We start from the raw sequence: 27,324 nt of genomic DNA, 5'->3' as shown, positions 1-27,324 counted from the left end.
AGGGGTTGCAAAATCTGGTGACAGAGCCTCTTTAAAGGGGTATTCCTAGAATCGACAATGATCACCTATCCACAGGATAGGTGGTAATTGTCTGATCACTTGGGGCTCAACTGCTGTGACCCCCACCGTGGAATTTGGGGAAGTAATGATATATTGGGATACTGGTGGACAGTAAACTTTAAGGGTTTTTTCGAGTTTAAAAGTACCTATATGTATCTACATGCTCACCAGGTGATGCCACTATAGCTCATAAGAAATTATTTTTCAATTTTATTATCTTATTCAGGTATGTACAGCATCTGTTTTGATGCTGCCAGGGCTTTCTGTGGGCAAGATTACCATGTAAAGGACTATAATTTCTATGATTCCTCTCTCCTCTCACAGACATTGTCTGTATTTATAGCTACCTGCATGTGCCTCTATTAGACACAGCTCTGCCATTCTTCTACTAGACTGCACTATCTGCTGCCCAGCATGTGAACCAAGATACCCCCAGAGACATGGAGTGAGGGAGAGAGAGAAGGAGCAGGGAGCATTGGTAATAAGTGACATCCCATTTATCACAGGGAGGAGGAGTGGACGGGGAGATAACCACATGTTCAGGGTACAGGACGTCACACAAGCCGGAAATAAACAGCAGGAGCATGGTCATGTGACTGTTTGTGAGACTGGCTTACAGAGGCATTTCAGATACAGACAGTTCATTAATAAGTGACTAATCTTAAAGGGGTTGTCCGAGATTTAATGACTTTGTGTTAATGCTTGTAATTTATAAATGTAAATACATTTCTAATATATTTAAATTTTCCAAAGTGGCCCTGTTTCCAGATCCTGCCGTGGGGAACTTGACGGGTGACGTCACTGTCTGCTCTGGCTGCTTTGCTGATCTTGAATTCTTTTCCGGGTATACGACACGTCACTTGTGACGTGCTGTATATCGGCTTGTTCTGTTGTAACGCGCATATGCGGCCCCTGCTGTTATCTCAAGAACAGCAGGGACCGCGAGAACAGCAGTGACAGCGCATGCGTGTTACGGGTTGTGAAGCAGAACAAGCCGATATACACCACGTCACAAGTGATGTGTCGTATACCCGGCAAAGTATTCAAGATCAACAAAGCGGCTAGAGCCAGTGCAAAGAGTGACGTCACCCGTCAAGTTCCCCATGGCAGGATCTGGAAACGGGGCCACTTTGGAAAATGAAAGTATATTACAAATGTATTTACATTTATAAATTACAAGCATTAACACAAAGTCATTAAATCTCGGACAAGATCTTTAAGGGCCTTTTACACCGGCCGACAATAGGATGGTGCAGCGAGCGCCGATCAACGAGACATGGTTGATCGGCGCTCGCTTGCTCCTGTCACATGGAGCTATGAATGGGGACGAGCGGTCGTTACTCCGATCGCTCGTCCCCATCCATTATTATCATGTCGGCAGCGCGTCTCCCAGTTTACACAGGGAGATGTGCTGCTGACAATGATAATCTTTTAGTTTTTTAAAACGATACAACCAGCAGATGATCGAGCGTTTGCTCGTTCATCTGCTGATCGCTGCCCTGTTTACACTAGGCAATTATCGGCAACGAGCATTATATGAACGCTCGTCTGCACGATAATCGCTCAGTGTAAAAGGGCCTTATCTGCAGTTAAACCTGCTGCACACAATTTTTAAAGACACACAACTTTTGCAACCGGTGCCAGGCAGCTGCTGCCAAGGCAATAAAAAAAAAAAAGTAGGATACAGCAAAAGACAAATAGATAAGAACATAGTTTTGTCTTTACAAATCACTAACCAGACCACACATGGATATTGTGAGCAGCTTTGGGTACCTGTATATCAGAAACACATAGCCAAACTAGAATGGGTTCAGTGAAGGGCAAGCAAGGTAATTAAGGGAATAGGTGCATTGTAATACCTTGAAATGTTATTAAACTTGGGGTTACTCATTTTGGAAAAGAAGATGGGTAAGGAGCAGTTAATTACTATATACAAATATATGAAAGAAGTTATTTTATACTTAGACCTGTAATCACGACAAATGGGCATCCACTACATCTAAAGGAAAGGTAGTTCCCCACCATCATCATAAACAGGATTTCTTTACTATAAGAGTTGTAAGACTATGGAACTCTCTGCCACAGGATGTTTTAATGGTTATTTTGTTGTAAGAGTTCAAGATGGGACTGTATGCCTTCATTGTGCATAGCCGACGGCTGCGTACCTCCTCCACTCCTCGGCCGTCAGCCTGTGTATATTCACTTCCAGCGTCCTCTGCCTCCTGCCCTAGGACACCAGTGTGCCCTGCCTTTTGCCTGTGGGTCCCATTGGGTGCGCGTGCGCGCTCTCCGGCCGTTTCTTAGTCCCTGCATACGCTGGACTATATAAGGAACTCTGCCCACTTTCTCAGTGCCTGAGCAATGTTGTACTAACCCAGTGTTAGCCTGCGAAGGTTCCGTATCCTGTGTCCATTACCAGTCAGTACCCTGTATGCTGTGTCCTGAGTCCTGTGTCCGTAACCAGTCCTGTATCCTGTATCCTGAATCCTGTGTCCCTGACCAGTCCTGTATCCTGTATCCTGAGTCCTATGTCCCTGACCAGTCCTGTATCCTGAGTCCTGTGTCCCTGACCAGTCCTGTATCCTGTATCCTGAGTCCTGTGGCTGCTTCAAGTAATCCGGCACCAGCCTGCTTCCAGTAATCCGGCACAAGTTTACTTTCAGTAATCCAGCACCAGCTTGCTTCCAGTAATCCGGAACCAGCCTGCTTCCAATAATCCGGTACCAGCTTGTTTACGCCACCGGCAACCTGACTGAGTCCAGCTGCCACCAAGTTACTACCTGTGACTGTATTACACCTGTCTGGCCAGCAGCTACTCCGTTAGTGCAGAGTAGCCCAGTGGGATCCACAGCCCAATTGAACGTTACACATTGGAAGGAATAATATTACAAGTCATGGGTACTAGATTACTGGAGATGGGATGATGATCCATGGGTTTGCTATATTTGGAGACAGGAAGGAACCCCCCCCCCCCCTCCTTTAACGGCAAGTATCTCATAGGGGTATTTGATCCAGTCCTCTGGACTGGATCAGCACTGTATGATTATACGTTGAACTTAACTTAATTAATTACTATGTAATTATGAATGGATGTACAAACTGAATTATAGCGCGATTTGTAGGAGTTAACATGTGAAAATACCTCTTTAGGATCATGTAAAGCACAGTCCAGAAAGTTTAGATATAGAGAGAGAGCAAAAGTTACATGTATCTAAATGTGCTCGATTTAGACATAGTAACCCCCCCTTTCCAATCTCCATCCCTAGTACCAATTACCTATTATCATTGTAAGGACATTAATTAATAAACATACATTATTTTACCCTTCTGGTGATGTTAAAAAGTTCAATTAATATTTTGTCTGAAGTGTCTGTAATTTGGGAAAGAGATGACAGAGGAGAGGTTGATTCATAATTTTATAGCTGAGATGGTCAGAATATTCCAGAACGTCCTATAACTGAAAATATATTCCCTTTACTTTGTATGGGTGATAACTATGGTACTGGGTGGAAGGGATCATTCTGAAAGATTTCGATGCTGCAATACACAATAATGCTCATTTTAAGAGGATTCTCTGGGACTTAAAATAAAGTTGTTTCTCTTTAGTATTCAGGTATTCTAGTTTCAGCAAATAAAACATATTATATTTAATGTATAATAAAAAGTTATGAAGTTTTCTAACATACCCAATTTCTCTCGGCTTTCAAGATCTTTGCTTGTCATTATTGAATAGGAGCCTTCATTGTTTTTTTCCCAGTTGATAAAAATCTGTCCAGGTCATGTGACGATCATACAGGTGCAAGAGAGAGCTGTGTAACTGTAAGGCGGGATTAACACGACCGGGTCGTTCCCGAGCCCGAGTGTCGGCCGGTAAAATCGGCCATTTTGCCCGGCCGGTTTGCATAAAGTTATGCATCCGTGCCGGGCCGGGCAGATCCGGACAGTGACATCAGCGGCAGCTCCTGAAGGGGAATCCCCATGTGTTCGGGGATTCCGCTTCAGGAGTTTCCCCTGATGTCACTGCCCAGATATGGACAGAGACATCATGCGCTCTGTCCAGGAGCGGAATCCCCGAAAACACGGGGATTCCGCTCCTTCAAGGAGCTAAAGTGCGGCTAGCACATAGCAGAGCGGGGAGATACCTCCCTGCTCTGCTATAGTGGCGTCGCTACAGTAGTAGCAGCCGCAGCAGCAGCTGCTGCTGCTACTAGCGGCGCCATCGAAGGTGTCGCCGAGCCAGGGTGCTTTTAACAAGCAGGGGAAGGGAGCCAGCGCAGCGCTCCCTCCACCTGCTGTACACCCCGGCCCTGCAACACTGTGTACAGCGATGCCATTCGTCAGAATGGCATCAACTCCTCCTCCTCACATGCAGTCTGCGCTGTGAGGAGGAGGAGATAGAGCGCAAGCGCCGGGAAACCCGGCCATCACTCGGAACACATTCCGGTGATGGCCGTGTAATACCCGGCCCCATAGACTTCTATGGGAGCCGGGCGGCCGGGTGCCCGGGCAAAGATAGAGCATGTCCCATTTTTTGACGGCCGGATTTCCCAGCCGTCAAAAAATCGGTCGTGTGAATAGCCACATTAGGGGTCTATCATTCCTAATGCAGCCGGGTGCCGGCCGATTTATGAACGGCCGGCACCCGGCCGGGAAACCCTGCCGTGTGAATGAGGCCTAAGGGTAAGTGCACACGGGTCGGATTTGCTGCGGAAAACTCTGCAGCAAATTTAACCTAGATTCCGCCGGGAAGTTTGCACTAAATTTTGTTTGACTTGCTGCACATTTTTGGCCAGATTTATACAACAGAGACGGGGAGAGGATAAAAAAAAAAGACTATACTCACTTCACCTGGCCCTCAATGGAGAACTGCCCAGGGAGCAGGGACGTACTGTGAATACAGGAACAGGGAAGGTGAGTATGGTCTTTTAAAATGGAAAAATATTTTTTTCTAGTTGTGGATTTTTGTGTCGAAATGCAGCTATTCCACAGACAAAAATGTAACATTTGCCAAGATTTTCACTTACGCATTAAACCCAATGGAGAAATCTGCAACAAATGCGCAGACATTCCACAGCATGATTTGACATGCTGCAGATTAAAAAATCAGCAACGCAGGTCAATTTCCGTATGGAAAATGGGCAAAAATTACGCTTCGTGTGAACATAGCATAACTGTACTGTAAATGTAACGAGACAGGCACCTGTGTGATCATCACATAAACAAGACAGATCTTCATCCACTGGAAGCAAACTATGAAGTTTCCCATGTAATAACTCCAAGCAGAGATCTTTAAACTGTGAAGAATTAATACTCAGTGGAAACAAATGTTTGCGTATGTTCATATATGCATGTCCATACAGTGAGACTATGGAGATACTAGAGCAGGGTCGGACTGGGCCCGGCTTTAAAACAACAATAAGGTCCAGCAGAAGACAATCCCATTTAGAGGTGACTTTGGGGTAATTACTTGCCACTAGGTTCTATTTCTCATGAGCTGATTTACAAATTAGAACCTATTGATGATATATCTTGTGTACAAGGACAAGGACTATGATGAAATAAAAAGCACACATGTTAGATAGATTGAGGGTGGCTGTCAAAATCACATTCTCTGGTGTGCCCAATGAACCCCAGTCTGACGCTGTACCCCAGCCATTAAAGCCTATGCACACAACTGTCCGTATACTGTGTGTATATGTTGATCTCACACAAATGCAAAAGGAGCTCAATTTCTAGGGGGAAAATTTGGCTGCAATTTGACCAGCTTTTATAGAATAAGTTATCATGCTCCTCTTGTGTCAAGTTGTTAAAAATTCTATATTTTTTTTAGTTATACTTTATCACCTTAACGACCCAGCCATTTTTCGGTTTTCCGTTTTAGTTTTTCACTCCCCGCATTCCAAGAGCCATAACGTTTTTATTTTTCAATAGAGTGATATAAGGGCTTATTGTTTGCGGGAGGAGTTGTAGTTTCTACTGGAACCATTTAAAGTATCATATATAATGTACTGGGAAACATACAAAAAATAATTTGTGGGGTGGAATTGGAAAATTACGAAATCCCTCCATTGTTTTTTGGGTTTTGTTTTTACGGCTTTCCCCGTGCGTTAAAAATGACAACTTAACTTTATTCTGTGTCTCAGTACGATTACAGTGATACCAAATGTATATAGTTTTTTTTTATTCTTTATTACTTTACAAAGAAAAAACAATTTGTTAAAAAAAATAATTCTGTTTCACCACATTCTGAGAGCCAGAACTGTTTTCTTTTTTAGTCAATTGATACGATTTTTTGATCACTTTTTAATACATTTTTTGTTAGTGCTAAGGTGACCACAAAACAGTGATTCGGGTGTTTTAATTATTTTTTTTACACCATTCACCGTGTGAGTTAAATAATTGTATATTGTGATAGTTTGGACTTTTACGGACTCGGTGATACTAATTTGGTTAATATTTGAAATTTTTTACATTTTGCTTGGGTAAAAATGGGAAAAGGGGGGGTTTTTTAACTTTTAATATTTTTGTATTTTTTTTACACTCTTGAAAAATGTATTTAACTTTTTTTACACATTTTATTATTATTTTATTGATAAAGGGTACAATAAATGCAATACAAATGTATTGCAGTATATTGTCATTATTACAGGAATCTGCTAAGTCCTATCGAAGGCATGGCTTAGCAGAGGCAGACAGAAGGCAGATCTGGGGGCCTTTATTAGGACCCCAGGTTGCCTTGACAACCAGCAGCGCCCCTAATCGCATTATGGGGGGGCGTTGGGCTGTCGGATAGGGCCACTCCCTTCCTTCTAACGGTTTAAATGTCACGGTCGCTATTGACCGCGGCATTTAACTAGTTAAATGGCCAGGAACAGCGCGATCACTGTTCCTGGTCATTAGAGCAGCATGTCAGCTGTAAAACACAGCTGACACCTGCAGTGTATCGAGCGGGCTCAGCACGTGAGCCAGCTCCAAATATCACCCCCCAGATCCATGATGTTCATTTTCGTCATGGGTCGGCAAGGGGTTAAGGATTGTCATCCAGTCCTGGACACCAAAGCTACATAGATTAGAATGACACCTTGCTCACATAATGCTGCATAACTACACAAAATAATTTTTAAAGGGGTTGTCAAGTTTAGAAAATCCATTTTCATATACCCTCTATGTTCACACTGAGTTTTTTGCAGATTTTGAAATCCAAGCATTTTTGACACTTTTTTTTTTGCACACTTTTTGAGGCCTTTAGTGGATGCTTTTTTGAATGCGATCTTCCTTATTAAGAAAATGCATAAACCGCAAGGGGTCCAAGATACGGTATAACGCTTTTATTTCCCACGAGTGTTAAAAAACCGTCCGGGGCAAAAAAACACCTCTACCTTCTATGCAAATCAATGGAGGGAGATTTGGGATGTTTTTTTAGCACTAATTTCTGCATCAAAATAAGCACCAAAAAACGCTCTGTAAACTAGGCCTAAGGGAATTCTTAGTCAAAAGAGGCTCCTCAGGATCCTTGTTTATTGGCAGGAGTGGAGAGTAGCTACAAGGAGAGACTCTCATTCTGTAAAACCTCCTGTCCTAAATTACACAAATAACCTACTGATATAAATTGGCGCTGTGTAATGTTTAATTTCCCCTGCATGGAAATTGAACACTTACTGCCTAGTTTCTCAACAGATTACAGTTGATTGTTGGGGTTCCAGCAGGGTAATCAGCTTGTTGTCAAGGCACCCTTCTAACAAGAAGAGATTGTCAAAAGTGGAAAACCCCTTTAAGCTTTAGGAATGCTAAGATGTGGTGCCCCCACTGCTTGCAAGACAACTCTCCTGTAGTGCAGGACAGAATTTAGAGACATATTTATAAATTATATATATATATATATATATATATATATATATATATATATATATATATATATATATATATATATATACGTCTTTCAATATGTACACAAGGGCAAATTTGTTATTTAAAATGCACCAGAATTCTGGACAATATTAGACACTTTTTTCGACAAGCTGTCCAGTGGGAATAGGCATGGCTTAGAAAGTAACCAGGATTTTGGCAAAAAAATATTACCTAAACTAAGCCAACTAGTAGGTGGTATAAGGAAGAGAAAAGTGTCTAGCATGAGTAGCTAGTTGCGCCAAATTTATCATACAGTCTCCACCACTAAATTTGGCGCATTTTCTGACTACTTCAACTAAGTTTACGCCGTCTAAAACTTAGGCAGTATTAATAAATCTGTTCCTATATGTTTATAATATCTAGTTTGTCTTTTTTTTAAAATAACAAATGTATTTTTTATTTCAAAATAAATCTTCTAGTCTTTTTTAGCTGGCTCTTCTATGACATCCCTGGTATTTAAAAAAACGTGCAGGCTGTGAAAGCCTTGTGTCCTGTGCATGTACTGAAAGATTTTTATAGCATCTTCCCGTCTGAGAGCAGAACACAAGCTGTTTCTACGATCAATTAGAAAATTAGATATTTAAAGCAGATAATTACGGAGCATGTTTACACTCGTTTTTAGCAACTGATTCAACAAACCAAAGGCAGCTCAGTGCTTCGACTGCCACCTACTGTTCATTAAATGTTGCTTTTACTGATGCACACGTTGTTGATACTGAGTTTTCTAAGAGCTGCAATCTGAGTTTAATGGTTAGCATTTTTTTCTGTGATTCACTTATATTACTAAAATATTTTTGCAGTATTTGCTGCTTAAATGCTGAGGATTTGCTGCGAAGCATCCGTAAGAAATCCGCTACATGTACGATCACCCACTTACGTGACTAATTTTTTTTAGCAGCGCATCCGCAGCAAAATCCACGTGTTACGTGCAGATTTTGGTGAAGATTTTGCTGCGGATTTACCACAGATTCCACCCCGTCTACATTGAAACTCATCGTAACAGAATGAGCATGCTGCCGATTTGAAAATGCATGCTCTAATTTCCGTGCAGAAATGACTTCTTCAAATCTCATCCACAAGGCTGGTACTGTAATCTGCTGTGGATTTTACTTGCGAAAATCCACACAAAAAATATGTAGCATTTCTGAACCCTGTGCAGGGGGCCTTGTAATACCAAACACTGTATTGTATTCTTCACAGGCTGATTGCAGGGTAAAACATCACATACATAGTTTGCTAATTCTGCAAAGAATTTATATTTTATATAGTTGTTTTTTCTTTTCTTTGGCATTTTTTTAAAATCTCTTTTACAATAATAAACTAAATATATATTAAAGTAAAAATCCAAGCAGCGAACAATCTGTATGCTAGTATCAAATTTTAAAACAGTTTAGTTTTAGGCAAAGTTACAATACATGGATAGCAATATGCCTCAGTTAACTTGGGGGTCAAAAATAAATAATGCTTCAGGTTTCTAGTCAGGGACCTAATTACAATTTTATATGGGTTCCATAGCAAAGTTAACCTCCCCCACCTTCTTCACAGTAAACTGTAGTAAAGCAAATAGCTTCATTTGTGTTTTTCCCCACAAAAATGAACATTTCTACGACTTTGTGGGCCTCATGGTAACTGCTATGGCTATTATGGTTGTAATACGTAAAAAATATATATATATATAAGTGGAGTTGGGGACTGCCTTTTTGATCTTGCACTCCACTCCTCCCATTCTGCCCTAGATGATTTTAATTAGTTTAATGCTGGTTCCTACCATTCCCAGATATATGTAGGCTTAGCTCCATTTCTGGGGGTATGAGCAGCGTAGGGACCCACCTTATAGAGGTCGCCTTTTCGTGGCAAGTGGGCTTACACAATTTGATCAAAATGTGCGCTAATAACCTCACTATTGTAAGTAGATTCAACAGCAATGCATATTTATTTATAGTGTTTAGATGGCATTAGTGTTCGCAGAGTGCTGTCGCCATTTCGTATATTGTATTATGGTTGTAGTTATGCCCATTGTTCTGGTTTTGTAGTCCCATTTTTATGTATAAAGTAAATGGAAATTTGATTATTTACCATTTCTAATACTTTTATGTTATAGTACCACCTATTCTTGGCTGCACAGTACAATTGGCTCCAAACAGATGGAGAAGGCCACACACATGCCCTTCTTTGATTCACCATGTCTAACCTTGTCATAGTACATACATATTGAGGAGCGTGTGATAGCATTTAACATTTTTATTGACTATAGACAAGGTGAGTGATATTCATGGTGCTTTAATCTACTCTGTATAAACCTCAAAAGCCAAGTTACCATTGAAGTTATAAGAATGGGATCCTTGTACTAATTAAACACCACACTAGAGTTTGTGTGGAAGATCCTTTCTTGTACAATATGAATGTCAAATTTACTTTATTTGATTTATTGTGTTATGTAATGAATGATTTATATACCGTTATATGCCAGCTCTGTTTTGTACTCTTTAAAGCTGTGTATACTTGTGCTAAACTTTCTCCAATGCATCTAAAATAAAAAATTAAGCAACTTTGCAAATAGTCTTCATGAAAAAATATTCTACTGTTAGTGTGTACACAGCCCTTATGCAGACCTGCGTGTGTCCATTGTTACAGACAAACTTATTGGTAGTCTGATCCTATCATCATGTGTTACTTCATTCCAACTTCCCCCTACTTATGGCTAACCCACACGTTGTGTTTGTAGTCTGTAATCAAAGAGATACATAGATCTGCAGAGAAGCTGTCAACTCAAAACGAGGATATTTTTAATATTTGCAAAGTTGCTTCCTATTTTTATTTTAGATAGATTGGAGAATATTAAACATGGTTGCAAAGGTGGAGGTGGACAACTATAAAATGTTTTATGGCAAAAGCAGTGGCAAGGAGATATAATGGACTTTGTGGCACCAAAGGTTGTGCCTACAGGCTGAAGCAGTGTCAATCTGTCCCTGTTTGTCTACTTAAAAGGGTTTTTCCATCAGAGACATTTTCCAAAGGATATAAACATAAATAGGTGACAAAACAGAAGATCCCTGTGATGTACATACAATATAGTAATCCTCAATATATTAACCTTTACCCTGGATTGAATACATTTCCTAAAATACTTTATGACATCTATATCTCCAGCAGCTAAATAAAATAGTATTACAGATATGAAATATTATTTTTCTACAGCCTCCAAAAACAAAATAAATTCTTCAAAAGGATTTAATGTAATGATAGAACACACCATCACGGAGGATAAAATTAAAATGACCTTTTAAAAACATTTCCATCTATTGATTTCAGCTGACTTTTTTTTCTTCCAAAGAATGTTCAGATCGCTTGTGAAAATACCACCTTGTACCGTAACGCAAGTCCAAACAATTTCTATTTGCCGGGGTGTCAGCACAGAAAGATTGAATAAGCTTCACCTAAGTGAGAAAAAAAAAATAGAGATAGAAAAAAAAACCTCTAGTCTGGTTTCGAAAGACAGGGAAAAACAAGAGCTTCTTATTAAAGTGCATTTTAGGTACTTGACATGACGCATCTAGTCAGACGTAAATAATGACAGACAGAAACTATCATGAGAGCTCTGAAGCGTCAACGTGCGGCCATCATTTTGCTTCTAAGCTTGCATAGCTAGCAGGTTTCAGTCTCGTGGGCAGAGAGATCATTTAAAAAGCAAATTCTAATGATTCTACCCACTGTAACAGTCAGCTGAATTGGCATCAAGCTTGCAAGCATTGGGTGAGAAAGACAACACATTGGTTGCCTCCAGATATCATAGATTTGCATGCTACTTTTATCACACTCCTCTTCTGTGTCTACATAGTATGCTTCAGTGGGGAGAAGCCTTTTTTTTTTTTTTTTGCTATACTACACACTTCCTTCAACATTTAGCTAACCCATTCAGTAAGGGATTGGGGGTAATGCCACTCTACTGGCCCAGTCTCAAAAACTGGATTGGCTTCAAATAAATCGATTTACATGGCTTCTCTAATGAATGTAGAATGACAGCACAATTTTGCTAGTGTAGCCTGCAAAAAAAAGATTTCGCTGTTAAATAGATTCTGTTAGCCAGGCCCGGTGTAAAAGCACTCACACGTTTATTTGTTAAGGCAGTGACTTTCTCGTATACTGCTGGGAACTGATGTGCAATAACATAATAGCATTATCACTTAGCAAATAAACCAGTAGCTTTTCTTGAGCTCAATTAAGGTACAAGGGCTCTTAGAAAGAAAGAGAACAAAAATAGAGGGCACTTGATCAAAAAGCTAAGTGTTCCATTTATTAAAGGTCCATCCTATTGAACTGCCGGTTATACATTGTGGAATGTTTTGTTCTCTCTCCCTTACGCTATTTATCCTGATTTCCAATTGTCATCTGGGAAAAACTGTTCTTATACAGGGGTATTTACTAGCAGACACCAAATATGCAGAAACACTTATCAACAAATCAATTACCTTTCATTGGTCATATGATGTTTGCCAATGAAACTAAGGGTAAGGCCACACAGAGCGGCCCTGACACGGTCGCAACGCGGCAAACAACCGCGCTGGCACTATGTAGGTGCGGATGTCAAATGCCTTGTTAAGGGGTATTCTGGTTACATGCTCATGCGCACTGCCACTCAATTCATTCTCTAAGGGAGCGCCGGAGATAGCCGAGTTCATTGTTCGGCTTTTTCCGGCGCTGCCATAGAAAATGAATAGGTGGTAACTTGTTGTAACCTGCAAAATCGTGTGGCCATAAAGGGTGTATTGATTCATGGCCGCACGATTTTGCAGATAAAGGGGCGGTTTACCTGCATTAATGTGTAGCCACTAACAGTCTGTTTGACAGCCGCACCAAACATGGTGCTGGTGCAGTTGTTAGCCGCGTTGCGACCGTGTGGCCTTACCCTAAATATCTCAAAGGTCATATAAATTTTTTCTTATTTCCCAGCACTATGAAGGTCATCATTAACATAATAAACCAGGAGGTATTTCATCACTCCAATTACAAATCCTGAAAAAAGGGTTTTAAGATATTGGGCAAGACCATTCAAGACATTTATTTTTGCCCCTGTGGCCAACTGTGCCTCTTGATCAGTTGGGGTATAACAAAAGTACAGCCTAAAATTATTGAATCATTTATGCCAGCTTCAATGCAGCTTTTTCCGGCACAGGAGTGCAACTATAGGGGTGCAGAGGTGGACGTTGGATATGAGCACTGGTACATAAGGGGCCCTAAAGTCCCCTGTGTCACATATGAAAACACGGAACATCTAGGTCCCTGTTCTAGATTTTGCATTGGGGCCCAGAAGCTTAAAATTACGCCTATGTTCTGGCTTGTTTGCTCTGCAACCTATAAAAATCGAACAGACGGGATAACGAGTAAGAATATGGTGAGTGAGTATGAAAAGAACAAAGGCCGTTATATGTGCTTATTCTGGTTTATGGTCTCATGTACGCGGTAGAGCTGTGTGTAGCTATAGAGAAACACGTGGCTCTGTAGTTGGAGCTGTGGTATTCATAATGACTCCGACATGAAAACTTCCATATGCCTCCATATTTAATCGGAGACTATGGTGCTACAGTACGGTCCCATACAATTCTATTGGGGCCCTAATATCTGATCGGCTGTAGTAAGTTTAAATACATGCGTCCATCAATTGGAAATAAGCCCCGTAACTATAGGCTTTGTTTCCCTAAATCTTCATGAATTAATATTACGGTACATTAGAAAATTTCTTATGAGATCAAAACATTTAATTCAGGTACTGTAAGGTTGATTTCCCCCTGGCATAAGTGAAAAATGTTCTATTTGATTTTAAATTTAAACTTAATAAATAGCTAATTTAAAACTGTGTTCTATATGCAAAGAAATAATCTCACGACATTCATTTTAAAAGGTTCCATTTATTCTTGTGCGCTTAATTATTGCGGGGAAACTGTGAGCAATTTGTTTTTTAACACTGTCTGATTTCTGAGAATGGTTATTAAATATTAAATGGATGCATAATTCAGGCAATTAAGAAAGTAATCACACAAAGTAATGTAATGGAAGTTAATTATTACTGCATAAGCAAATAGTTCATTAATGCTAGTAGTTGCTATGGCTGCATTTTTAATACATGCAGAGTTGAAACATAAATCCTTGGTGTATTGCAAGAAGTAGTGCAAGTGCTGGAAAGCTTAGCAATGCAGCAAGACTCGAAAGCCTGATGAGAAAAAAAAAAAGGTTGTGTTGACCTCTGACTTGTGGAAATAAAATGGGATCATTGTAACATGAGAATGAATTATAGCTGCTACATGAGTATCCTAGATGTCTATAATCTTTTCTGTTTGTAGTGCAAACCATGGCTTAATTCAAGCTAGAAGTAAGGGAATTCAGCTTGTTAAATAAAAAATCAGCAATCTTCTGCCAGCCGAGCCGACTGTTCCTTTTAAAGCAGAAGCTTTGAAATGAGGAATGCTCAGATAAATGTGTATCTAATACACAACTGATGCAAATATATGTACAAAAACATACATATAGTCTCTGTTCAATAATAGATTTCTGATGACATCACTTCACAGTTCTCTGGAAAACGTGTCTTAGGCCCTGTTCACACGGAGTATTTTGCCGCGGCAAAAACCGTGGCAAAAAACGTCCGGAATTGCCTCCCATTGTTTTCAATGGGATGTGGAGGCGTATTTTCCTGTGAGCAGAAAAAAAAACACTCACTGGAAAAAGATGCGACATGCCCTATCTTGAGGCATTTTCCGCCTAAAAAAACCCCATTGAAACCAATTGGAGATGGAAAAAAAAGACAGTTTTTTCACAAGATTTTTGACGTGTTTTATGGCAAAAACAGCTCGCTTTTTTTCCCTTTGCCTGTTGAAGGTAAAAAAAAAATGCGTCAAAAAACGCCTTCAAGAGAACCGGAAGTGATTTTTCCAGGCAGAGCTTTCTGCCTGCAAAAAAATTCTATGTGAACAGAGCCTAATACTCCAGACTTCAGTCTACTGTCTACTGTGTTTCCAAGTACATGGGGGGGGGGGGGGGTGTTTATTAAAACTGGCGTTTCATACACCAGTCTTAATATAACGAGCACTGGAATGAAATGCTTCTAATTTATTAAGAGACGTCAGCTATGAGCTGAAATAGATTTCAGCTATAATTTATGCCAAATTCTGGCATAAATTATAGTGAATTTGTTGGGCCCTGAGTGGTCAAGTAAATGTTTAACATATCTTCTTATTACATGTTACACAATTATATAATGAGATGATGGGTAATGGGCCAACCTTGTGTCTCTTGAGCAAAGAGAATAATGGCTAAAGAAAGGCGAAGGGGCAAAGTGTTCACAAGGGTGCCACAGCCCCTTCAGCCATTGGTGGGGTCCCAACAGTTGGGACTGTGATGTACTGTGATGTCTGATGTACTGTGATGTCACTGTGTGCATTATTCTTGTAATATGATGCTGTGTTTATTAATCCTGTGAAGTGAGATCACTTTGGTTCTTTGCCATTAGCTGTGACATAACACCTTTGTGACACTACACCTGTTTTGTGACATCATGATGCACATTATGCCCACATTGTTGAATCATTGTGTGCAATCCCCTTTTCTATTACATTGTTAATTATCCATGTACTGTGATATCACTTTGTTTGTTATTCCTGTTTTATGACATCACTAAATATTATCCTTCTGTTTTATGACTTTACTTTGAACGTTATTCTTGTATAGGGACCATAATCACTGTTTGTATCATCCTTGCACTGTGATATCACTGTGACTATTAGGCCTTGTCCACACGTAACGGAGTATTTTCTGTCCGGAATTGAGGACGGAAAATATGCAGCAGAATACAATAGCAACAAAGTGGGTGTGAATGAGCAAATGTCATCCACATGCTACGTAATATTTAAGTACTAAAATTCACCTGCGGTGCGTATTCTTAGTTCCGAAGCATGTCAATTCCTGCTGCTGAAAGTTAACTGAATTCTTGTGCTTTTCAGATGAAATATCACCAACTCACAGATTTGAAAACGCAGATAAAGCTGTACTATCTTCTGCATTAAAAAAACGCAGGAAATGGTGCAGTTTTTCTGAATGTCTGCTAGTTTTAGCGGAAATGCTGCAGAAAATTTCTGCAGCAATTCTGTATTGTGTGGACAAGCCCTTCTTCCTATGTTGTTACTTTACTTTGGTCATTACCCATGTGCTGTGACATTACTGTCTCTATTTACTCTGTGCAGAAATATCAATGTAAATAGCTACAAATCCGCTTAGTTTCTCTGCAATCTTTTTGTGCAAGTTGCAGCAAATCCGCAACTAGAGGAGGAGGACTGTAAGTAGTGTGTGTATTGTGTAGTATGTGTGTGTAAGGGTATGTTCACACGGCCTATTTACGGACGTAAATCGGGCGTTTTTGCCCCGAATTACGCCCGAAAATAGCGCCTCAATAGCGCTGACAAACATCTGCCCATTGAAAGCAATGGGCAGACGTTTGTCTGTTCACACGAGGCGTATATTTACGCGCCGCTGTCAAATGACGGCGCGTAAATTGACGCCCGCGTAGAAGAAGTGACCTGTCACTTCTTTGGCCGTAATTGGAGCCGCTATTCATTGACTCCAATGAATAGCAGCGCTAATTACGGCCGTAATTGACGCGGCGTTCAAGCGCCTGCACATGCCGGTACGGCTGAATTTACGGGGATGTTTTCAGGCTGAAACATCCCCGTAATTTCAGCCGTTACGGACCCCCGCCGTGTGAACATACCCTAAGGGGTAAATAGAGGCATCTGGTGTCTCAATATTGGGTCTAGTCGGGAACCTGATTAATTTAGGCGGTTTAGTTTGGGGTCTAACTTAACTTATGGGTCTGATTAACTTCAGGTTCTGGTTTTAGGTCTGAATTAATTTAGGGCTTTGATCGGGGTATCATTTATTTTTTTTTTCCAAAATATTTTTTATTAGATTTTCAAAAGTAGTATAAACGGTACATAATAAACATTGTATAAGGAAATCATCAATATTACTGTTATCCAGGAACATTCTTTACCCAATATGCTGCCTATTATCAAAGTTAGGCCTAATTCACACGAGCGTATTAAACGTCCGTGGGACAGACGTTGAAACAGCGGCCGTCCCACGGACCTATGTAATTGAATGTGGTTGTTCACACAGCCGTTGTTTCAATGGACCGTGTGAAGGGTCAGAGGGAAAACAGGACATGTCCTATCTTTTCACGCATCACGCATCCCTCCATAGACTCTCATCTATGGGGGATGCGAGACATAGCGTCCTGCAGTGCCGAACACGGATGCACCTCGGCCGTGAAAAACTATCGTTTTTCACGTCCGAGGTGCCCAATGCTCCTGTGAATAAGGCCTTAAACTTTACAAAATACAGCATTAGTAAGCTAGAAACTTTTATATCAATAGTAACAAAATAAACAATTGCCACACTAAATATTGATGAAGTGCAAAGTACCGCTATCAGCACCGCAGCAAATTACATACACCTATATACGCAACAGCAAATACCTAAAAGAAAAGAAAAGAAAAAGAAAAGCAAAAGAAATAAGAGAAATAATTAAGGAGGGACAAAAAAAAAAAGAAGAGGCAGGAGAGTTGGAAGCTGCCCACAAATTGCTAGATCCTGGTAAAGCCCCTCTGACCAATCCTTTCATGAGATATGGTTGTCTGTGAATACTGCCTATAGGTTGGAGTCTCAATATGCAGCCCTGACTTCGGCAAAGGGGGACATTTTGAAATGTTGGGCCCTCTGGGACCCTGAAATTCCTTTCTAGAGAAAAGTCTTCCACAAGACCCGGGATATTAGACTATTAGACTATTGGGGTACAAATGTATTTAAGAATCTATGTTGTGGTAATTAGAGGGGTCTGGTGTCTCAATTTTGGGTCTGATTTAATTTAAGGGTCTGTTCTGGGGTCTTATATTTAGTGACCTGCTTTGGGGTCTGATTATTTTAGGGGTCTGATTAATTAAGGGGTCTCATCTAGGGGTTTGGTTCTGCCAAACATTTTGTTAAAATGGCACATGGATCCTAACCCGATTGAGTTTAATTGTATCGGGTACCATATTTATTTACTGGGCTTGATTCTGATTCTACACTCCTCAGCATTGAAATTGCAAATGTAAGAAGGAAAATTTTGGGAATTGTGGAAATCACAGGAACAATAGATATGTGAATTATATGCAAATGATAAAAAAACAAAATATTCCAAACATCTTGATTTATTCAGTATGGAGTATGAGCGCCACGCGCAGACACACCTTGGCATGCTAACATTGAGGTTAGTAATGATTGTCTGAGGAATGTTATGCCATGCTGAATGCTCTTGGGCACGCAACTCATCAAGATTGGCTGCTGGCAGCTCCCTTTGCAATTTCCAACCAATGATGTCCCAGATGTGCTTGATGGGAGACAAGTCCTGAGATGCTTCAGGCCATGGTAGCATGTTTAGGCCATGCAGGCTGCTCACAGTAGCATGTGCAACATGAGGCCTGGCATGGTCCTGTTTAAAAACGGCTTCAGGGGCACTTTGGAGAAATGGCCGTACCACTGGTTCCACAACCAAATCAATGTAACGCCAAGCTGTTAGTGTACCTGAACTGAAGACTAGAGGGGTCCAGCTACTGTACATTATGCCACTCAACATCATAATCCCAGGAGTAGGACCAGTGTGATGTTTCCTTGTTAAGGCCTCTTTATGGCTTTGCCCACGAGGTCTCCAGACCAATCTCCAGCTATCATTGCGTCCGAGACAAAAACGGGACTCACCGCTGAGAGTATAGACCTCCATTCCAGCCTCAATTGCCGTCTTGTGGTGCACAATGATAGCCTTTGAGAGCGGTGGCATGTGATAAATAGAAACACCTGTAGCTGGATGTCTGTCTCGCAGCCCACTACTGGAAACACCTTCTGATGGTTTATGCCTATACAGGTTGCCGCCCTAGGCTTGGGATGTGACGTCCAATTTCACTTGCAGTAAAGAATGGCTCACTAAGCACCATCCTTCCAATCAGACGATCCGTCTGTGCAGAGGTTTGCATCCGCACACCTCTTGCTGTCATTCCCATTTGTTGTTGTTCTCCTAAAATCCAGGACATGCAACATTGAACAGTGCTGACTTCTCGGTGCGTAGCGATCTGCTGGAGTGATAAACCAAGGGCTCACAGTTCAAGGATTCTGTCCCTCTCAGTTTGAGACAAGTGGCGATGTCTGGCACGTCGGCGAACAGGAGGCATCGCACAATTATCTCACACCACTTGATCAGATTTTTGAGGCTAAAAACTTTGCTTTCAATCTGGCTTTCTGCCTCTCCTACATGGCACAGGTTGGAGCTAGGTGATTAAAAATGTGAACATTTGCAGATTTTAGCGATACCTGCTACTTCCTCGATTTGCATATCTTTGCAGAAAGCCCTTCTTGGTGTTGCAATTTCAATGTTGAGGAGCAGGGGCGTAGCTAAAGGCTCATTGGCCCGGGTGCAAGAATTCAGCTTGGGCCCCCCTACCACTCCCCAACACCACCATCATCATTAGACCCCAGCGCGCGCCTATGCCCAGACGCCATGCCCAACAGCCCCCATAGTATAATACCCCCACACAGTATAATGCTCCCATAGCTGCCCCCACACAGTATAATGCCCCATAACGTTTAATGCCCCCCCATAACAGCCCCATACCGTATAATGCTCCCCATACAGTATAATGCCCCCCATCTTATCATCTTATCCCCCATCTTATCAGCCCCCAAACAGTATAATATGTGCATAATAGAAAAATAGCATAACTACTTAACTATCCCCGTTCCCACGTCGGGTGGAGGATACTTCGCCTCCTTCGGTGTGTGCTATGAGTGACTCGGCGCAGGCAGGCGCGATGACGTCGCTACATCCCACCAGCCTGCGTCGAGCCGCTCAGGGCACAGTGAATGCTGTATCAAGGAGATGTCAGCTCCTTGCTCCAGGATTGAATGGAACCGGGACCTCGGTGAGTGGTCTTCACACGAAGGTCTTCACACGAACCCCCAGGGGGACGCGACCCACAGTGTAGGGATGTCACGATACCAAAATGTGGACTTCGATACCGATACTTCGTTTACTTTGTGAACAGTAATAAAAAAAAAAAAGTTCTTTCGTTTTCTAATGTGAGGCACGTGGTGTGATGCTGAATTTTGAATGTGCCTCACATTAATAGTAATTAACCCCATCATGTTTCTCAGTCATAATGGGTTAATGTGTGAGGTACATGATGGGGTTAATTACTATTAGGCCGGGTTTACACGAGTGTGTGCGTTTTGCGCACGCAAAAAATGTGGCGTTTTGCATGCGCAAAAGGCACTTAACAGCTCCGCGTGTCGTCAGCGTATAATGCGTGGCTGCGTGATTTTCGCGCAGCCGCCATCATTATGACACTCCGTTCGGATGTTTGTAAACAAAAAAGCATGTGGTGCTTTTCTGTTTTCATTCATCCTTTACAGTGCTGTTGCGCGAATCACGCTTGTCCCACGGAAGTGCTTCCGTGTGGTGCGCGTGATTTTCACGCACCCATTGACTGCAATGGGTGCGTGATACACGAACAGCGCACAAATATAGGACATGTCGTGCGTTTCACGCTTGTGTAAATGAGCCCTGAATGTGAGGAACATACAGGTTAAATTCATCATCGCACCTCGTGCCCCACAATAAGTGATAGAAAGCAGTTTTTATTTTATTTTTTTACAGCGCACACATCATAAATGATGCAAAAAAAATATGTTGTGCAGGTTATTACGGCCGCGCCAATACTGATTATGTGTATGTTTTATGTATTGAGACTTATTTTAATGTTTATTGTAAAAAAAGGTGAATGTGTATTTTTTTTATTTAACATTACTTTGTTTTTACTTTATTTTTAAACTTTAATGTACTGGCATATATCCGATATATGCCAGTACATTAGCCTGTGTACTGAAAGTACACAGGCAGTTGTTAGGACATACCTAAGTATGCCCTAACAGGAAAAATGGTAAGACAGCCCTGGGGTCTTTCAATGGACCCTGGGCTGTCTGCCCATTTATGGTATGGCCCTCGATCCAGGGGCATCTCCCCTTCTCATTTCCTCTGAATGCTGCAGTCAGCTTTGATCGCAGCAGTCACGGGAATAACGGTGGAGATGAGCGGTTTCTCTGATCTCCGCCGTTATAGAGCGGGGCTCCGGCTGTGTAATACAGCCATTGCACCGCTCCTGACAGGAAGTGCGCGCGCGGTCAGCATGAGGTGATGCGGCCGGCGCTGCACTAATGAGCGGTGGTTCAGGCACTGAAGACAGAACATGGGGGTGTTTTGTAACGCGCCCGCCATGTTCTGTCTTCAGTGCCGAAGATCATTAGTGCAGCGCCGGCCGCATCGCATCATCCTGACGGCGCGCACATGTCAGGACTCAGGAGCGGGGCAGTCACTGTATTACACAGCCGCAGCCCCGCTCTCATACAGTCATGTGTACTATACTGTATTGTGTTGGATTGTGCAGTTTGCGGTGGAGAGAGGAGGGGGGGGCTGTGATTTAACGCCCCCCCTCTCCACCGCAAACAGCACAATACATTACAAGGCATTACATTACAACACAATACATTACATCACAATACATTACATTCCAGACTGCAGCTTACCTGGAGTCCTCCGCACCGACTCTTCCATTCCACTGTCTGGAAGCCGTGTCACGTCACAACACGGTCACATGGTACACTAAGTGTACCATGTGACCGTAACCAGGAAGTGCCGGCTTCACGGGACAGAAAATTTCTTTAAGAAGCATGCTGTATGGCAACGGGGACCCGTGGGCCCCCCAGGCTTAGGGGCCCGGTCGCAAGTGCGACCGCTGCGACCCCTATAGCTACGCCACTGTTGAGGAGTATACATTTATGCACAAAGCTTAGTTCTGTTACTGTATTTTTGTACTAAACCTGGTTTTAATACTGTATTTATGTTATGAGTTTTGTACTGAGCTTGGTTCTGGTACTGTATATATGTACTAAGCTTGGTTCTGGTGTTTATGCTCTGAGTTTGGTGCTGTATTTAGTGTACTGAGCTTGGTTCTGTTGTTATGTACTGAGTGTCACGGTGTGGGGCGTATACCCACTGGGCCGTACCGTGTAGCGGGATAGCAGCTGGCCAAACAGGTATAGGCAATGTCTATAGTTCTGGAAAGGGTACCTGAGGCAGGCTCATCGTATGCCAAAAGGACACTCTTTTACTCTGAGTATATGGGGTCCTATGAATATATTCGACATATACCCTGAATGTGAATAAAAATCTATGCGAACAGAACCTCAAAATTGTCTTAAAATAGGGTACACAAAAAAAATAAAGAAAAGTTAATGCAATTCTAAAGATGTTGGCATGTTGTTTAAGAACGAGCTAGCCAATACCATGTGACAGCAAACAGCATGGCTTACAAAATAAAAAATGGTGTATGCTATTATAAGGATGTGGCAGGAAACCAATTCTTCCAATGTTTTAAACTAATTATTCCTCAATGACAGGTTATTACTTTAGTTAGAGATGTAGCGTATATACAGAAAAGTAGGACACAAATGCAATTTTCAGTGTTCGACAGGCAATTATATTAAGATGAGAAACAGCAAAAGTATTACTTGAGATTGTATGTGTGGCTAGTGTAGTAAATGATTAGGCAAATAGAATACAGTATACCTGGTAAGGCATGTTTGATTATTGGCTACAAACAGTGAGCTTATTTAATTACATAATAAGATGTTTCTGACTAAGCTAATACAGAGTATTAAATAAAATAAAATGTAAGCGTTTCATAATTCATTTTTTTTAAAGAGCATGCATTATGATATGGTTGCTCCAATGCATCTAAAGATAAAAATGAAGCAAATTTGTAAAAAATCTTGATTTGAAATCGCTTACCATTTTTTTGTGTCTACAGCTCTACAGCTCCTATGTTAACCTATGCATCTCCATGTTAACAAACTGGATGCAGACCCTGTGTAGTCTGATCCTGCAATCATATTTATATCTGTCTGTCACATACTTCTAACCTACCAAATTTTAGCAAAATTAAAGAGAGTATGGCTATAGAATCAGACTACACATGATTTGTTTGTAATCTGATACCAAGGAGATGCATGGTCTTGCAAAAGAGATGTACACACAAAAGGATAGGATAGGATATATTAAAGGCTATTTACAAAGTTACTCAATTTTTCAGTTGAGATTCATTGGGACAATTAAACTAAGGTAGCTAAGCTGGACATAGATTTTAAGAAGGCTGTATTTAAAAAATATCATTAAAGCATTAAAAAAGCTTTTTATCAGCAAGCATGTCATCCAAGGAACAGTTATCAGCCGATTGAATCAGTGTCAAGGCAAAAAGTAGGAATCTGCCTGGGGAGGAAATTTATCAGGGCCACTCAGGACCACCGTATAAGTCAGAGCAAGTGCCGCTCTGGCAAAGTCAAGCTGCTCATATATTACATGGATGGCCATTCACCTCAAAGGCAGCAATGCCATATTACATTTCTGGCAGGCTGCAGCTTCTCCTGGCAAAATTATCTGGTTTCCACGGTAGTACCAATATGAAGGAGGTTGTCTGTAATAAAACAATCCCTTTAATATGGTGACTGACAATTATATAGTTAAGACATCTTTAAAATGATTCCCAAATTTTTACCATCAACTAAGTTTGGTATACAGATAGGCTGCAATTTTCTGTAGCGTGAGGCAGAGACGTGTTCAGGAAACAATCTAAGTTTGGTACATGGATGAATGGGAACAGTTTGTAGAGTGAGGCATAAAAAAAAAATTGACTAGAGGGAGTAAGCTCGATAGGAAGTGCAAGGGCCAGACTATTTAGTTAGCCAAAAGGGTGAGACCAATCAAGCCCAAGAATCCAGAGAGGCAGGAATCAAGAGAACCTGGACAATAGATTCAGCAGTGGAGCTGTCCAACATTTCAAATGGCTCAATGACAAGAGCTATTACCTGGAACACAGGAACGTCTAACTTTTTTTTTCAAATACTTTATTTTACTATATTTCCCTTGTATACGTGTTACAATTAATTTTCATACAATATCACATAAGTGACATAAATACACAAGAGTTTCTGTATTCAAATCCTGACACTACTCATTTTCCATAAAAAATTTTGGTAAGCCTAGAAGCATGAACATTGTCTTCTGGTTCTTAAGAATTCTCCTTAGACCCCTTATACTGGATCAAGTACTGCAGCTTATTCTGATAGATTATGGAGTCCAATAGTTTTTAACAATATATTCTTCTTCAATTTGCACATTCACTGGTGGTAGAGGAAGTAAATTCCGGCAGAGAAAAGGATTTTCCTGAAATGGCGTAAAAGGAGAGGAGTGAAAAACAGGACGCACCTTCATAGTCTTAGGAAGTTTTAAATGAAAAGTGACTTCAATAATTTGAGCAGAAGTTTGAAATGGCCCAATATATTTCTGGCTCTATTTTGGAGAAGATATTTTCAACTTTACATTTTAGTTACTAGTTCACATATGCCATATGTCTACTTTATGATGGCAAAGTTTTTGGAACATTCTTTTAATTTTCAGGGATGTTACAAAGCTTAAAACTTTAGCAGCAATTTCTCACATTTTCAAGAAAATGTCAAAAGCCTTTTTTTTTATGGACCAGTTCAATTCTGAAGTGGCTTTGAGGGCCTTATATATTATAACCCCCTATAAATAACCCCATTTTAAAAAAGACTTCACCCCTCAAAGCATTCAAAACAGTATTTAGAACGTTTCTTACGTCTTTAGGCGTTTCACAGGAATTAAAGCAAAGTAGAGGTGAAATTTACAAATTTTATTTTTTGGCAGAATATCTGTTTTAATAAAAAAAAATCTGTAACACAGAAGGTTTTACCAGAAAAACACAACTCAATATTTATTGCCCAATTTCTGCAGTTTTTAGAAATATCCCACATGTGGCCCTAGTGTGCTACTGGACTGATACACAGGCCTCAGAAGCAAATGAGCACCTTGTGGATTTTGGGGCCTACTTTTTATTAAAATATATTTTAGGCACCATGTCGGGTTTGAAGAGGTCTTGTGGTACCAAAACAGTGCAAACACCCCCAAAAAGACACCATTTGGCAAACTACACCCCTCAAGGAATTTATCAAGAAGTATAGTGAGCATTTTAACCCCACAGTTTTTTTTTCACAGTTTTTTTTTTTTTGCTTAATTTACTGGAATTAGGCCATAAAAATTCAAATCTAAATTTGTTCCAATAAAACGTAGACATTTTTAATTTTTACAAGGCATAAAGGAGAAAAAGAACACCAACATTTGAAAAGCAATTTATCCAAAATACGGCAATACCCCATATGTGGTATTAATCTGCCGTTTAGACACAGGGCAGGCAGGGCTCAGAAAGGAAGGAGCATTATTTGGCGTTTAAAGGTCAAGTTTTGCTGGAATGGTCTTTGGGGGCCATGTCGCATTTGCAAAGCCCCTGAGGGACCAAAACTACAGCCCTCAAGGAATTTATCGAGGGATATAGTGAGCATTTTGACCTCACATGTTTTTTTCTGGATTGATGTAAAGACAGTCGTTAATTTAATGAGAATATCCTAAGCTACAGGCGTCCAAGAAAAGCAAAAATTCTTCTTTGTGAGTTGATTGATTGGTGAAATTATCTTGGAGAAGTCTTGAATGATCTTTCTGTAGAAGTTAGCAAACCCAATCAATTTCTAACTACTTTTTCATTTTTTGGGGTGGCCAATCAACAACAGCCTTGATTTTACTAAGGTGAATATTCAGACCTTCAGAGATATAATGTACTCAAGAAATGTAATTGTAGTCTGTTCAAACTCCCATTTCTCAAATTGAATGTATAACAACTGTTCTCAAAGTCTTTGTAATACAGTTCAGACATTCTTGCGATGTTCCTCAAGATTGCCTGAAAAATGTAAGATATCCTCCAGGTAGGCTATCAGATCTTTATACAATAAGTCCCTGAGAACATCATTGGCAAATTGTTGGAAAGTAGCTTGGGCATTACAAAGTCCAAAAGACATTACAAGATACTCAAAGCTTCCATAGCGTGTCCTGAAGGCAGTCTTCCATTCATCCCCTGGACAGACTCGAACAAGGTTATATGCTCCTATTAGATCAAGCTTAGTAAATATTTTAGCTGTATGAAGTCTTTCAAGTAATTCTGGAATTAAAGGGAGAGGATATCGTTTTTAACTGTGACATTATAAAGCTACCTATAGTCAATGCAGGGATGTAAGGTGGAATCTATCTTCTCAACAAAGGACAAGGGTGCTTGAACAAGATATGTAGATTGCTGCATAAAGCCTTTTTTCTAATTCTCATCCAAAATATAGTTGTACGGCTTTCAGTTCTGGTTCAGTAAGAGAGTAGATATAACCAAGGGCTATTTAAACTCCAGGTAACAGTTCTGCAAACCGTGACGACACTTTGCTTCCTGCCCCGACCTCTGGCTCTGCTAACCGCGAGTGAATGTCTGCAGCCTGCCCTGACCTACATCGAACTCTGCATTGTCTACTGATGTTGTACCTCGACTTTCCACATCGGCCTTGCTAAGGGGGACTACTCTGGGGGTAGCAACTTGGGGATACTGCCAGCCAAGTCCACCTCACTGTACGTAGGTTAAACTGTCTTTCCAGTTGTACCCTCTGCTTCTGCATGTTGTGCAGTATAGTTGCCATGGCAACTGTGCAATACCTGTAAGGTATTGTGCCCAAGTCCTAGTAATCAGAATTGGACCCATGCATGATAATGTCCAGGCATCATACGGTTGCCATGGTAACTATTTGAATCACCATGCAGGAGTGTCTCTCCATGCACTATGTCTGTTTGGGCGGGAGAGTACAACTGGAGCTACACTTTAAAGGGTGAATACCTAGTTATCCCTTAGGCTCTGCTCCCTACTTTAACCCCACGCCAAATTCCTTAGCAACACATTAGGTCCACATCATCCTCTGTTGGCACCGTGACAGTCACTGCTTCCAGGAGCCCCATGACAAGTTCTATTGGGCAATCATATGAACAATGTGGAGGAAACTTGTCTGTATTCTTTTTTCACATACATTCTGAAATTCTTTGTATTGTGACGAGAGATGAGCGAACCGGGACAACCCAACCCGGTTCCGATCCGAACATCGTGAAAGTTCGGTTCGCAGCGAATCCGAACTTCACCGGGTTCGGCCGAACACGTTTTGACTGAACCCGGCTTATGAGTCACTGATTTTCCAGTACGCGACGTCAGGAGATAGTCACTGTCCAGGGTGCTGAAAGAGTTAAGCGATCGGCAGTAACTGTTTTAGCACCCTGGACAGTGACTTCCGATC

Source organism: Rhinoderma darwinii, chromosome 6 (assembly GCF_050947455.1).
Source record: "Rhinoderma darwinii isolate aRhiDar2 chromosome 6, aRhiDar2.hap1, whole genome shotgun sequence".
In the NCBI taxonomy this organism is placed as follows: Eukaryota; Metazoa; Chordata; class Amphibia; order Anura; family Rhinodermatidae; genus Rhinoderma; species Rhinoderma darwinii.
Note: the sequence above shows the minus strand (reverse complement) of the source record.